This window comes from Mastigoproctus giganteus, chromosome 9, assembly GCF_048544385.1.
Source record: "Mastigoproctus giganteus isolate SK-2022 chromosome 9, ASM4854438v1, whole genome shotgun sequence".
NCBI classification, from domain to species: domain Eukaryota; kingdom Metazoa; phylum Arthropoda; class Arachnida; order Uropygi; family Thelyphonidae; genus Mastigoproctus; species Mastigoproctus giganteus.
In genome coordinates this window covers 102,459,187-102,473,481 of record NC_143583.1, presented here as the reverse complement: position 1 = coordinate 102,473,481, position 14,295 = coordinate 102,459,187, and positions in this window count along the sequence as shown.

Here is a 14,295-nt window from a genome sequence, read left to right as displayed (position 1 = left end):
CCCTTGTAAAAGTTAATGGTCAGGCCACACCTTGAGTACTGCATACTGGTCTCAAGACCTCATTTTAGGAAGTAAGTAGAGCTGCTGAAACGAGAACAGCGAAGGGCAAAGAGATTGGTGAGGGGAACTAAGGGTAGGTGTTACCAAAAAAGGCTTAGGTTCTGCAAACTGCAACTTCTGGAGACAAGGCACTGTGAAGTGATCTAATTGAGGTGTATAAAGCCTTCAATGGTTTGAGCAAGCTCAATGCTAATGGGATTCTTTTGCTTGTTCAGATTACTCACCTGAGGGGACATAAATTCAAATTGAGGAAAGACAATTGTACAATTGATATGTGGAAGTTTGCCTTTAGCCAGTGGGTGGTTGGAACAAATTTCCATCTGTTGTAGTGAAGGTCACCAACTGAAATAATTTCAAGGCAGAATTAAACAAACATTTGAAGTGAATGGATGGGGGAAATGGGAAGGTTATTTTTTTTTTTGGCTGATGCTATATAAGCTTGCTTTCTTGCATGATCATATGCCTCTACTAATGCTAATGATCAACTCCTTATCCCTGTTAGCAAAATTCCAATATATAACACTGACAAGACCACATGAGCTGCTCAGGCAGCCTGTCTACACTGCTCAGAAAACTTCATATCTGACTGCACAATTACCCCCAGTTCTCTTTCATTCTCCACTACCCTGAGAGTAACACTACAGAGTTCATTCATTGCTCTGGGGTTACTACTACCCATAAGCAGTATTTTGCATTTGTCGGTGTTAAACTTCAGTTGCCACTTCTCAACTGCACAACTTTTTTATAGATCCTGTTGCAGTAGCATATTGTCATTAACAACCCTGCCAACCTTTGTATCAACTGCAAACTTTGACATTAAGCTTGACATACCTTCATCAATATCACTGATAAATATACAAAACAACAATGCACCCAACACTGAACTTTGGGGGACACCACTAATGACATTAGTCCACAAAGAGCAGAGCAGTATCCACTGATTACCACTCTCTATCTTCTCCCACTCAACCATCCTTTTATTCATTGTAGCAACTTTCCCTTAATGCCATACTGCTCCAAACTGTACAGCAGCCTTCAATGTGCAGTAGTATCAAAAGCTTTCCTTAAATCCAAGTATATGATATTAAAATTATTTTTTGCATCCAGTTCCTTTGTGACCACATCATAGTATCCAATCAAATTGGTCAGACAAGACTTCCCCTTAACAAATCCATACTGTGTCTCAATTATTACTGCAGTCTTGTCCAGATAATCCTGCAAAGCTTCTTTAACCAGTGACTCCATTATATTCCTTAGAACAAAAGTTAAACTAACAGGTTTGTAATTACTCGTGTCACCCTTTGAACTCCCTTTGTGAATTGGAGATACATTTGCACTTTTCCAGTCCATGAGGACCTCTCTTGAGTCGAATGATGCTCTCATAATTATGGCTAAATGTTTGCTTACTTCCATTGCCTCCTCTTTTAATACAACTGGATAAATCCATCCATGCCAGGTGCTTTTCTTATGCTTAACTTCAACAATTTCTCCTCCACTTTGTTCTCAGTTATAACAAAATCATTTAACTCCCTGTTAGAGTTTGATAAACTTCTCGCATTCCCCTCCCTGAATAACACCGCATGCGTGAATGTAGAAGCAAAATACTCATTCAGTTTGGCAACTATCTGAGCAGGATATCTACAGTCAAACCAGCGATATCAATTGGACCAATCTGATTCATCCCCTTCCTTTTAGAGTTTATATAAGTAACGTAAAAGAGTGTAAAAGGCTGTTTTTCTCTGCATCCTTAGCCAAAGAGTTCTCATAATTTGCCTTCACTTGTCTAACCTCCTTTGTGACTTGATTACAGACTATCTTATATCTACCATAGGCTTCTGTGTCGCCTGATAATTTATATGCATCCCATGCATTTTTCTTCTCTGCCATGAGTCTCATTAGTTCATCTGACAACCACTTGGGCCTAAACCTAAAACAGTATTTTAATTGGTATAAAAGTCTAGTAGCATCCAAGGTTAATTCCCTGAATGCTTCCCATTTAGAATTTGCTGTTGGTAATATCATCATTTGGCCCACTGTATAGAATTTAAAAAATCTCTGAGACTGCTGTAGTCACCTGTACGAAACAAAAACCCTTTCCTTTACACATGATGATAGTTAAATCTTTAAGTAAATCCCACATCAATACACTGTGATCACTGCCACCTAGTGTTTCATTTATTTGCAAATTCTTAATGCAGGAATAATCACTACTGATAATCAGATCAAGAGTATTACTCCCTGTGGTTATCTCTTGAACATGCTGCTATAGACAAGAATCATCCAATCACTCCACAAAAGCCTTACTAGTGGGCGAGTGACCAATTCACAAGTTCCAATCAATATTTGGGTAGTTAAAATCCCCCATTATAAAACTTTCTGATTTATTGGCCCATTCTCTCTCTCTCTCTCTCTCTCTCTCTCTCTCTCTCTCTCTCTCTCTCTCTCTCTCTCTCTCTCTCTCTCTAACTGTTCATTGTACTCATCCGAGTAATTAGGCCTATAACAGACTCCTACCTTCATTTTTGCTTTCCCAGTGCTTTTGTCATACCAAACTGACTCAATATTGCACTGTCCATCTATGTCAAATGGATGCAGTTTCCTCAGATTTTCTGTTTCTTAACTAACAGCATAATATCTCTTCCCTTCCTATCCTTTCTGTACACATTGTACTCCCAAAATTCCAATTCTGCATTCCTTATATCTGTGTGACTCCACATCTCTGATATCCAAACAGTAATTTATCAGTAACAGCAATTATCTTTCTTTGATGTCTTGACCAGCACTTCAAATTCATCAAATTTATTTACTATAATCCTAGCATTGGTGTACATGCAAGTATACATGCACCTGTTCTTACTCTTAGTTACTCTAACACAGGCTATGTATTTACTTGTTTCTTGACTCCCATCATTTCCTGAAATCCCCAGCAACTTGCTTTCCAGGCTGCTGCTCATTTCAATAGAAACAGTGCAGGAATCACTTCTAGCTCTACCTCCAGGTACTGTTAATCTATTAGTCTGTGAATCCGCCCCCAAGCTAGCAGTTTTCCGACCCACCTAACACTGCCTCGATAGCATCAATATTAAGTGTATGGTTTTAAAATTACAGACAAATAAATTTGTTTAATATTAAGTTTCTTGTAGTTTATACAAGCATATTAGTACAAATAATATGTATGTATATACTAATATTATTTTTTCTTTGTAATATTTCTTTTGTTTTTTGAATCTTTTTATCAAATTATTGAGAATTAAAAAAAAATAAGAGGTAGATTTAACTCATCATTGATATAGTGAGTAATAGTTATAACAAGTAAATTTTGTTGGTCCCTTGATGCTCATTATAACCAAGTTTGACTGTAATTATATTATATATTATGTCTATAATTATATTATATGCCTACCCTAAATATATATGTTATCTACTATTATTATCCTCAGTATACAAATTATACATATAAATTGATACATGAGTGTAAATATATGAGCACAAGTAATTCTAAATGTGATTATGTGTATATGTTTTTGGATGTGCGTGCGTGCGTGTGTGTGTGTGTGTGTGTGTGTGTGTGTGTGTGTGTGTGCGCGCACGCGCATGTTAATATGCGTGTCTTGTGATGGCAGGAAATGAATCATCTTAACCCCTTAAAAAAAAAAAAAAAAAACTGTGCACGCTGTTCAGGGCACTATATTGAGTGGGACAAGTGTGTGAAAATGGGGAATGAATGAGAATGTCCTATAAGTGTTAATTGCTGTACCCTGAATATGTATATTAAATAAAAAGGGAAAAAAAATGTAAAACGTGTCAACTTGGTAGTTGTTATATTTAGATGGCACCTGTGTCTTGTATTTCTATATAATGATGAATGTAAATTGACAGATATTCATTGTGCTCCTAAATATACATAAATTGTGTAAATGTACATATGACAAGTGTGCAATTGAGCTCTGAGTGCACGTACAGTGTGTATTGTTCTATAAGGCCCCATTTCCTATTAGGAACCTCCCCTACCTTGCAGACGTTGTGCACTCTGAAACATGCCATGGGATATGCTGACACTGGCTTCAGCTGGCCTGACCAGTGTGCGATTACTAACAGAGAAGCACTGCATGTCCTCAATGTAATCTCGTCCCCCACATAGGGTGCCCAGGCCCTATAACTTTACTTCTCTACAATCCCTCTTTCCCTTCCCCACCTCCCAACCCAACCTTTTCACTTAGTGAACTCTACCACCACAAACCTTTCTCTGTTCTTAACAGTCCCTCCCGCAGGAGTGCCCCTCCAGTCCATTAACTTCCCGTTTCCAGGTGAAAAGTCTTCCTATCATCCACTTTCTGTAACTTCATCTGTTCCTCCACTCCTCATCTATCTCTCCCTACTCCCTTTTTCACTTTCTAGAGGGTCCCCCTGAAGCCCTCCCTGGCAAGCTCAGGCATCGCTCAGGGTTCGGACCCACCACAAACCTTTCTATTCCCTATTCCACCCAACCTGCCACCTTGGGACAGCGGACAGACAAAGTTGGGTCCACTAGGGTTCCCCGTGGTTAAATGGCCAGAGGAACAACAGACCAACATTATACTATAGAGACCAACACTAAAACTTACACTTATCTTGCATTTACAGAGCTTGTACTGTACAAAGAGTATACAAATGTGGAGTTGGGTGATCCCACTGCCACTTGACAATCGACATTATACACTACACTATGTTCTTTCTGTAAACATTGTACCATATTCAAATTCTGCATCCCATATATCTATGGCTCCGATAACCCCAAAATGACTGCATTTGTTGACTTGACCAGCATTTCAAATTCATCATATTTATTTACTATGACCTAGCACTAGTGTACATGCAAGTATACAGGGTCCAATCACATTATTATGACCATCTACCTAGTATCCAAAATATGCGCCTTCTGCAGCATGCACTGCATGCCAGCCGCCACGGGAGGGACTCAATAAGTCCGCGGAAGGTTGCTACAAATATCTGTGACCATGCAAACTGCAGTGCACCCCAGAGTTCTTGTAGGTTCCTTGGTGGAGGATCCATCCGTCTGATGTGTCGATCAAGGTGGTCCAATAGATTTTCAATTGGGTTAAGATCCAGGGATTTTGGTGGCCAAGGGAGTAGCTTGAAGGGTTCGTCATGCTCCTCAAACCACTCATGGACAATTCTGGTGACATGGCATGGCACATTGTCTTGCTGATAGATACAATCGATCCCAGGAAACACGGGCAACATGTACTGGTGTACGTGATCGGCGACGATTGATAGGTAACCATTTGCGTTCGGGGTGTATCCAGAGGTATCAGCGGACCCAAGCCATGCCATGAAAACATTCTCCAGACCATAACACCGACCCCACCAGCCTGCCTTCTGCCAATCGTGTCCGGCTGTCTGTTCTCGGAGGTTTCACGCCTAATATGACACCATCCATCCACTCAGTGGAGCAGAAACTATGACTCATTGTAGAAGGCCACCCATTGACACCCGGCCCAGGGTTCAGTGTTGGCATTGCTGTGCAAACTAACAGTGTTGTTTGCGATGAACAGCCGTCAGCATGGGTGCTGTCACCAAGCGTTTTCTCCGGAGCCCAATGCGCAATAGGGTTTGCTCAACTGTCATGTTGGAGACCTTTCTGGTGGCCCACAGTTCATTTGGACAGCCAGTTGAGCAACTGTAGTGCGCTGATCGGTCCTGACCAACCATTTCAGCCAACGTTCACCTTGGGGATCAATGGCGCATGGTACTCCACAATTGGCACGTCGGGTCATCAAAACTGTCCCATTCATCCAGTCTTGATACACTTTCACCTCTGTAGCACATGAGAATTTCACAGAGTCTGCTGTTTCAGAAATGCTAGCACCCCTGGCCTGATAGCCAATGATCATGCCTTTTTCCAGGTCTGATAGATCACGTGATTTGTCCATGACAGAGGCTGTTACTGCATTCACGGATGCTGAACATCAAGCCTTATATGCTTGCGGTGTGTGAACTTGACACGTGCACTGTATGATTCACTAGGCGTGTGTGAAGTCTGCATTGGGGAGTGGTCATAATATTGTGACTGGACTCTGTACATACATTTGTTCTTACTCTTAACAGCTCATTTATTTCCTTGTTCCGTGATGATGACTCATGGCAGGCCTTGAAATCCGGGCTGCTTCAATAGAACATGTAGTCTGTGTATCCCCCCCCAAAGCTAGCAGTTTTCCAACCCACCTATCACTGCCTTGATAGCATCAACAAATATTCTTGCACCCTTTCTATTTAAGCATATCCTCATCCCTGCAGAAGCAGTCTCTCCTGTTAACAAGCACAGACCATGTTGAGAAAAATTCTACCCCACATGCCTTGCACAATCTGATAGGATTGAAGTGACTGACAAGGCTCTCATCACATACTCCCTCCTATCATGTCTGGGCAGAATTGCAGACACTTTCAAATTTAACCCTAAGTCACAACTTTTTTTCAACATTGCTCAGTACTTGTTAAGTAAGTCCTCAGATCTCCTACTGCTAATATCACCTTTTGTGCCTTTAAAAAATGATATCTGCTGTACAGTGTTCTTCAACTTTTGCCACTGGCAGATATACAGGCACTCCTCGACTTATGCACTTAATTGTTTTTTTTTTCATGTATGTAAGTCCAACTTCAGTCTTACAGATACTAAATACATGTACAGTACAACTCACCAAGATTATAACCCCCAACAAACCTCACTAGGCCATATGTATGGTATTGTTTACAGCATTTTACGATTTGTAACCAAGTTAAATGAAGCTGAAAAAACACACAGCGAATAATAATGTAGAACATATAAACAAGATACAATACAAAAAATAAATAAATAAATAAACAAGAATTTTTTTTTTTTTTGTAAACTTTAAAACAGTAAAAAAGATAAGCGATCAATAGCACACACAAATTGCAACTAACACAATGCGTGTAAGTGTGATACAGAGAGTAACAAGTTTACAAAGCTTAAAATGCACTGCACTTTCACCATTAATTGTTCTGGAAACTCTGGTGTTTCGTCTATCAAACATAAAATTGACAACAGAACACGCAATTTACAAACAGTATGCTCCATGCACACTGTCTATGGCCTTAGCCACTGATGCTCCTAAAAAAACCCAACTTCAACACCGTTTATTACTATATGTTTGGTATAAGAATCAATTATGAATTCCTTCATGATATTTTTCTAAAGCACATTTCTGGAGATCAGATATAAACCAATACAAACAATTTGCAGTTTCCATAAACCAATAAACCTAATAAAAACAATTTGCAGTTTCCAGTTTACTGAGCTTTTCTGTCAGTGCAATCTATTATAAACGGGTAGTATACTCAATCTTATTGCATTTGCGTTAATACCAATAGCTGAAATAACAATCGGTTTTCTACATCAGCATGTTCGGGAGGCAACTAGAGGGAGTAATCCTCTTGATTTGATTATCAGTAGTGATTCTTCATGCATTGAGAATCTGCAGATAAAGGAACCACTAGGTGGCAGTGATCACAGTGTGCTGAAGTGCGATTTTACTCAAAGAGGTAACTACCATCAGGGGTAAAGGGAAGGGTTTTTGCTTTTGTAAAGGCGACTATGATGGTCCAAGACTGTATTTAAATTCTATAAAGTGGGACCAACTGATGATGTTACCAACAGCAAATTCAAAATGGGAAGCATTCAAAGAACTTATCTTGGAAGCTACTAGGCTTTACATACCAACTAAGGTTTAGGCCTAAATGGATATCAGATGAACTAATGAGATATATGGCAGAGAAAAAAAATGCATGAGATACATATAAATTAACATGTGACACAGAAGCCTATGATAGATATAAGTTGATCTGTAACCAAGTTACAAAGGAGGTTAGGCAGGCAAAGGCAGATTACGAGAAATCTTTGGCAAAGGATGCAAAGAAAAACAGCAAAGAGTTCTTTACTTATGTAAACTCTAGAAGGAAGGGGATGAATCGGATCGGTCCACTTGATATCGATGGTTCAATTGTTGATGATCCTGCTCAGGTGGATAACAAACTAAATGAATATTTTGCATCGACATTATTCAACGAGGGGAATGCCAGAGGTGTATTCAACTCTGGCAGTAAGCTAGATAATCTTGTAATAACTGAGAGTAAAGTGGAGGAGAAATTGTTGAAGATAAACACAAGAAAGGCACCTGGAGTGGATGGGATCTATCCAATTATATTAAAGGAGGCAGCAAAGGAAGTAAGCAAACCCTTAGCCATAATTATGAGAGCTTCCTTGGACTCAGGGGAGGTACCCACAGACTGGAGATGTGCAAATGTCACCCCAATTCACAAAGGTGTGCAAGTGTGACCCCAATACACAAGTAATTATAGACCTGTGAGTTTAACTTCTGTTCCAGGAAAATTAATGGAGGCACTGGTTAAAGAAGCACTGCAGGATCATCTATTCAAGACTTCAGTTATAGCTCAGACACAGCATGGTTTTGTTAAGGGGAAGTCTTGCCTGACCAACTTGATTGGATACTATGATGCAGTCACAAAAGAACTGGATGCAGGGAATAACTTTGATATTATATACTTGGATCTTAGAAAGGCTTTTGATACTGTTGCACATGGAAGACTGCTGCACAAATTGGAGCAGTGGGGCATTGGAGGCAAATTGCTGCTATGGATAAAGGGGTGGTTGAGGGCTGGGGAGAAGACAGAGAATGGTAATCAATGGACACTGCTCATCGTGGACTAATGTTAGCATTAGTAGAGGCATTTGATGCAAGAAAGCAAGCTTATGCAGCATCAGCCAAAAAAAAAAAAAAAAAAAACACACTTCCACTTCACCCCTCTGTTCGTTCAAAATACCTGTCCAGCTGAGCCTTTAACTTATTTAGGCTATCAACCTCCACCACAAGGGATAGGAGTCTGTTCCACCAACCAACCACCCACTGGCTAAAGGCAAATTTCCGCACGTCTATCCTACATCTGTCTTTCCTCAATTTGAATTTATGCCCTCTCAGGTGATTTTTCTGAGCTAGAGGAAGAATCCCATCAGCATTGAGCATGCTTAAACCATTCAAGGCTTTATACACCTCTATCAGATCACCTCGCTGGTGCCTAGTCTCCAGACTCTGTAATTTGCAAAACTTAAGCCTTTCTTTGTAAGAGCACCTCTTTGTTCCATTCACTAATCTTGTTGCCCTTCTCTGTACTCATTCCAGAAGATCTACATCCTTCTTGAAATGAGGCCTCCAGACCTGTATACAGTACTCTAGGTGTGGCCTGACCATTGCCTTATACAATGGAATAATCACCTCTTATCCCTGCTGGAAAAATTCCTGTATATCATTGACAATACTCCATGAGCTACTCTTGCAGCCCGTCTGCACTGCTCAGAGAACTTCATATCTGCCTGCACAACCACCCCCAAGTCCCTTTCATTCTCTACCACTGTCAGTGTAGTACCACAGAGTTGATACGTTGCTCTGGGGTTGCTGTTTCCCATGTGTAGTACTTTACATTTGTCAATGTTAAACTTCATTTGCCACCTCTCAGCCCATCTGCTCAACCTTTCCAGATCCTGTTGCAGCAGCATAGTGTCAGTAGTGTCCTTGACAACCATGCCAACCTTTGTATCATCTGCAAACTTGGACATTAAGCTTGATATACCATCATCAATATCATTTATAAATACAGAAAACAATAATGGACCCAACACTGAGCCCTGAGGGACTCCACTAATAACATTAGTCCACGATAGGCAGTTTCCATTGATTACCACTCTCTGTCTTCTCCCGCTCAACCACCCCTTTATCCATAGCAGCAATTTGCCTCCAATGTCACACTGCTCCAATTTGTGTAGCAGTCTTCCATGTGCAACAGTATCAAAAGCCTCTCTAAGATCCAAGTATATAATATCAAAGTTATTCCCTGCATCCAGTTCTTTTGTGACTGCATCATAGTATCCAATCAAGTTGGTCAGGCAAGACTTCCCCTTAACAAAACCATGCTGTGTCTGAGCTATAACTGAAGTCTTGTCTAAATGATCCTGCAGTGCTTCTTTAACCAGTGCCTCCATTAATTTTCCTAGAACAAAAGTTAAGCTCACAGGTCTATAATTACTTGTGTCAGCCTTTGATCCTCCTTTGTGAATTGGGGTCACATTTGCACATTTCCAGTCTATGGGTACTCCCCTGAGTCCAAGGAAGCTCTCATAATTATGGCTAAGGGTTTGCTTACTTCATTTGCTGCCTCCTTTAATATAACTGGATAGATCCCATCCACCCCGGGTGCCTTTCTTGTGTTTATCTTCAACAGTTTCTCCTCCACTTTACTCCCAGTTATTTCAAGATTCTGTAGCTTACTGCTAGAGTTGAATACACCTCTGGCATTCCCCTTGCTGAATAACTCCTCATGTGTGAATGTCGATGCAAAATATTCATTTAATTTGTTAGCTACCTGAGCAGGATCATCAACAGTTGACCCATCAATATCAAGTGGACCAATCTGATTCATCCCCTTCCTTCTAGAGTTTACATAAGTAAAGAACTCTTTGCTGTTTTTCTTTGCATCCCTTGCCAAAGATTTCTCGTAATCTGCCTTCGCCTGCCTAACCTCCTTTGTAACTTGGTTGCATATCAACTTGTATCTATCATAGGCTTCTGTGTCATGTGTTAATTTGTAAGTATCCCATGCATTTTTCTTCTCTGCCATATGCCTCATTAGTTCATCTGACATCCATTTTGGTCTAAACCTTGAACAATATTTCTTAGTTGGTATGTAAAGCCTAGTAGCTTCCAAGATAAGTTCTTTGAATGCGTCCCATTTTGAATTTGCTGTTGGTAACATCATTAGTTGGTCCCACTGTATAGAATTTAAATACTGTCTCAGTCCATTGTAGTCGCCTTTACGGAAGCAATAACCCTTCCCTTGACCCCTAATGGTAGTTACCTCTTTGAGTAAATCCCACTTCAGCACACTGTGATCACTGCCACCTAGTGGTTCATTTATCTGCAGATTCTTAACGCATGAAGAATCACTGCTGATAATCAAATCAAGAGTATTCCTCCCTCTAGTTGCCTCCCGAACATGCTGATGTAGAAAACAATCATCCAATAAATCCACAAAAGCCCTGCTAGTGTGTGAGTAACCAGCCCCCAAATTCTAGTCAATATCTGGGATAAAATCTCCCATTATAAGACTCTCTGATTTACTGGCCCACTCTATTTCCCTGTACAGTTCCTTATTATACTCATCAGAGTCATTAGGCCTATAGCACACTCCTACTCTCAATTTTGATCTCACAATGCTTATGTCACACCAAACTGATTCAACACTGCACTGTCCAGTGATGTCGACTGGCTTCACTTCCTTGGTTTTTATGTGTTTTCTTAACTAATAGCATAACCCCTCCCCCTTACTATCCTGTCTATCCTTTCTGTAGACGTTGTACTCCCCAAATTGCAGTTCTGCATCCCTTATATCTGTGTGATACCACGTCTCTGATATCCCAACAATATCTGCCTTTGATGTTTTGAGCAATACCTCAAATTCATCAAATTTATTTACTAAACTCCTAGCATTGGTGTACACGCAAGTATACCTGCACCTGTTTCTATTCTTAGCTACCCTAACACAACCCATGTGTTTACTTGTACCGCAATGGCTCCCAGCAGTCTCTGAAATACCATGCATCTTGTTTTTCAGGCTTCTGCTCATTCTAATAGAAGCAGTGCAAGAATCTCTTTCACCTCTGCTAGTGGCTACTGTCAATCTATTGGTCTTTGTCTCCACCCAAGCTAGCAGTTTTCCGACCCACCTAACACTGCCTCGATAGCATCAACAAATATTCTTGCACCCTTTCTATTTAAGTGTATCCCATTTCTGTAGAAGCAATCTCTCCTGTTAACAAGTACAGTCCAGGCTGAAAAAAATTCTACCCCTTTTGCCTTGCACAATCTTTCCAGGGCCGAATTGATCGACAAGGCTCTCATCATATACTCCCTCCTATCATGTCTGGGCAGAATTGCAGACACTTTCAAATTCAACCCTAATTCTCGGCTTTTGTTCAACAGTGACCTGTGCTTGTTAAGTAATTCTGCCGGTCTCCTACTCTTAATATCATTAGTGCCAACGTGTACAACTATATCACCTTTTGTGCCCTTGAAAGATGATATCCGCTCCACAACGTCATCAACCTTTGCCCCTGGCAGACATACCCTGGTCCTGTTCCACCTATCTTTTTTACAAAGCATGTTCCCCGTTTCCCTGACAATAGAGTCACCAACAACTACTAGTTCCTTCGGGACCAGCGCATTCTGCCTTGGGGGTTGTCTCTGTGTCACGCGATGCCCAAGTGCAAGCTCTGGCGTTGATGTGGGCAGCTGAGAGCTTGATGGGGCCCCTCAATTTAGTTTCTTCGAGGGCATCCACCCTGTCCTTCAAGCTCTCATGTAGGCCCACAAGAACGCCGAGTTGTTTCCTGATATCGATACACTCCTTGCATCGCGCGCACACACAAAGACATCCCCCTTGGCAGTATCATGTCCCGTACCCGATTGCTCTGCAAACATCAAGCAAACAGTGCATTTTATAAGGCTGTGAGCCAGAGGACAACTGCCCCCCTCACTTCTGCTCTGAGCCACAGCACTTCCATTAGCTTGAGCCTTTGCTTTGCTGCTCTGGTCTGAGTCATGATTCTATTAATTAATTATGTTATGTTATTAATTATGTTAAATATAATTAATTATATTATGTTTGTAATCTAAGTCGTTATAGGTATTTATTTAAACGTACAATTTAACTGCTAACGAAGTTCATCTAACGCTATCTAGTACAGTATATAACTATCGTATCACAAAGGCGGGAAAATTACAAACGGTAGCGGAGTTGAAACATGTGGAAACCTTTACCGATACGTTTATGCAATTACAAGGCCGAGTAAAGAATAAATACACCAAATTAATCAGAAAATCACAAAATAATGTTATACTACTAAATTTAAATCAAAAGTTTTAGAAAAACAATAATTTCAAATCGATAAATAAGAAAAATCCACTTAGCGGCTTTGAACACGACCGTCTCTAGTAGCCTCGTCAGCCTTGTTATTAGTAGAGTCCCTCGGGGTTCAGTGTTGGGTCCATTATTGTTCTCTGTATTTATAAATAATATTGATGATGGTATATCAAGCTTAATGTCCATGTTTGCAGATGATACAAAGGTTGGCAGGGTTGTTAAGGACACTACTGATGCTATGCTGCTGCAACAGGATCTGGAAAGGTTGAGCAGATGGGCTGAGAGGTGGCAAATGAAGTTTAACATTGACAAATGTAAAGTACTACATATAGGAAACAGCAACCCCAGAGCAACGTATCAACTCTGTGGTACTACACTGACAGTGGTAGAGAATGAAAAGGACCTGGGGGTAATTGTGCAGGCAGATATGAAGTTCTCTGAGCAGTGCAGACGAGCTGCAAGAGTAGCTCATTGTGCCTTGTCAATGATATACAGGAATTTTTCTAGCAGGGATAAGGAGGTGATTATTCCCTTGTATAAGGCAATGGTCAGGCCACACCTTGAGTACTGTATACAGGTCTGGAGGCCTCATTTCAAGAAGGATGTAGAGCTGCTGGAACGAGTACAGAGAAGGGCAACAAGATTAGTGAATGGAACAAACAGTTGCTGTTACGAAGAAAGGCTTAAATTTTGCAAATTACAGTGTCTGGAGACTAGGCACTGGTGAGGTGTTCTGATAGAGGTGTATAAAGTCTTGAATGGTTTGAGCATGCTCGATGCTGATGGGATGCTTCCTATTTGTCAGAATAATCACCTGAGAGGGCATAAATTTAAATTGAGGAAAGGCAGATGTAGGATAGATGGGTGGAAATTTGCCTTTAACCAGCGGGTAGTTGGTTGGTGGAACAGACTTCCATCCCTTGTTGTGGAAGTTGATAGCCTAAATAAATTTAAGGCTGAGCTGGACAGGTATTTGGGATGAAAGGAGGGGTGAAATGGGAGTGTTTTTTTTTTTTTTTTTTTTTTCTTCCGCTGATGCTGCATAAAGCCTGCTTTCTTTCATCAAATACTAATGCTCATGCTAAAATTCTGTGGTTTTTACATTATTATGATGAAATGTGTTTTACCCTTCACTGAAATCTTTAATCATATAACAAACATAAATAAATTTTCAGAATCTTCCCTTCATTCCTATTTTTTAATGGCTTCGATTGGATTTTTGAAATT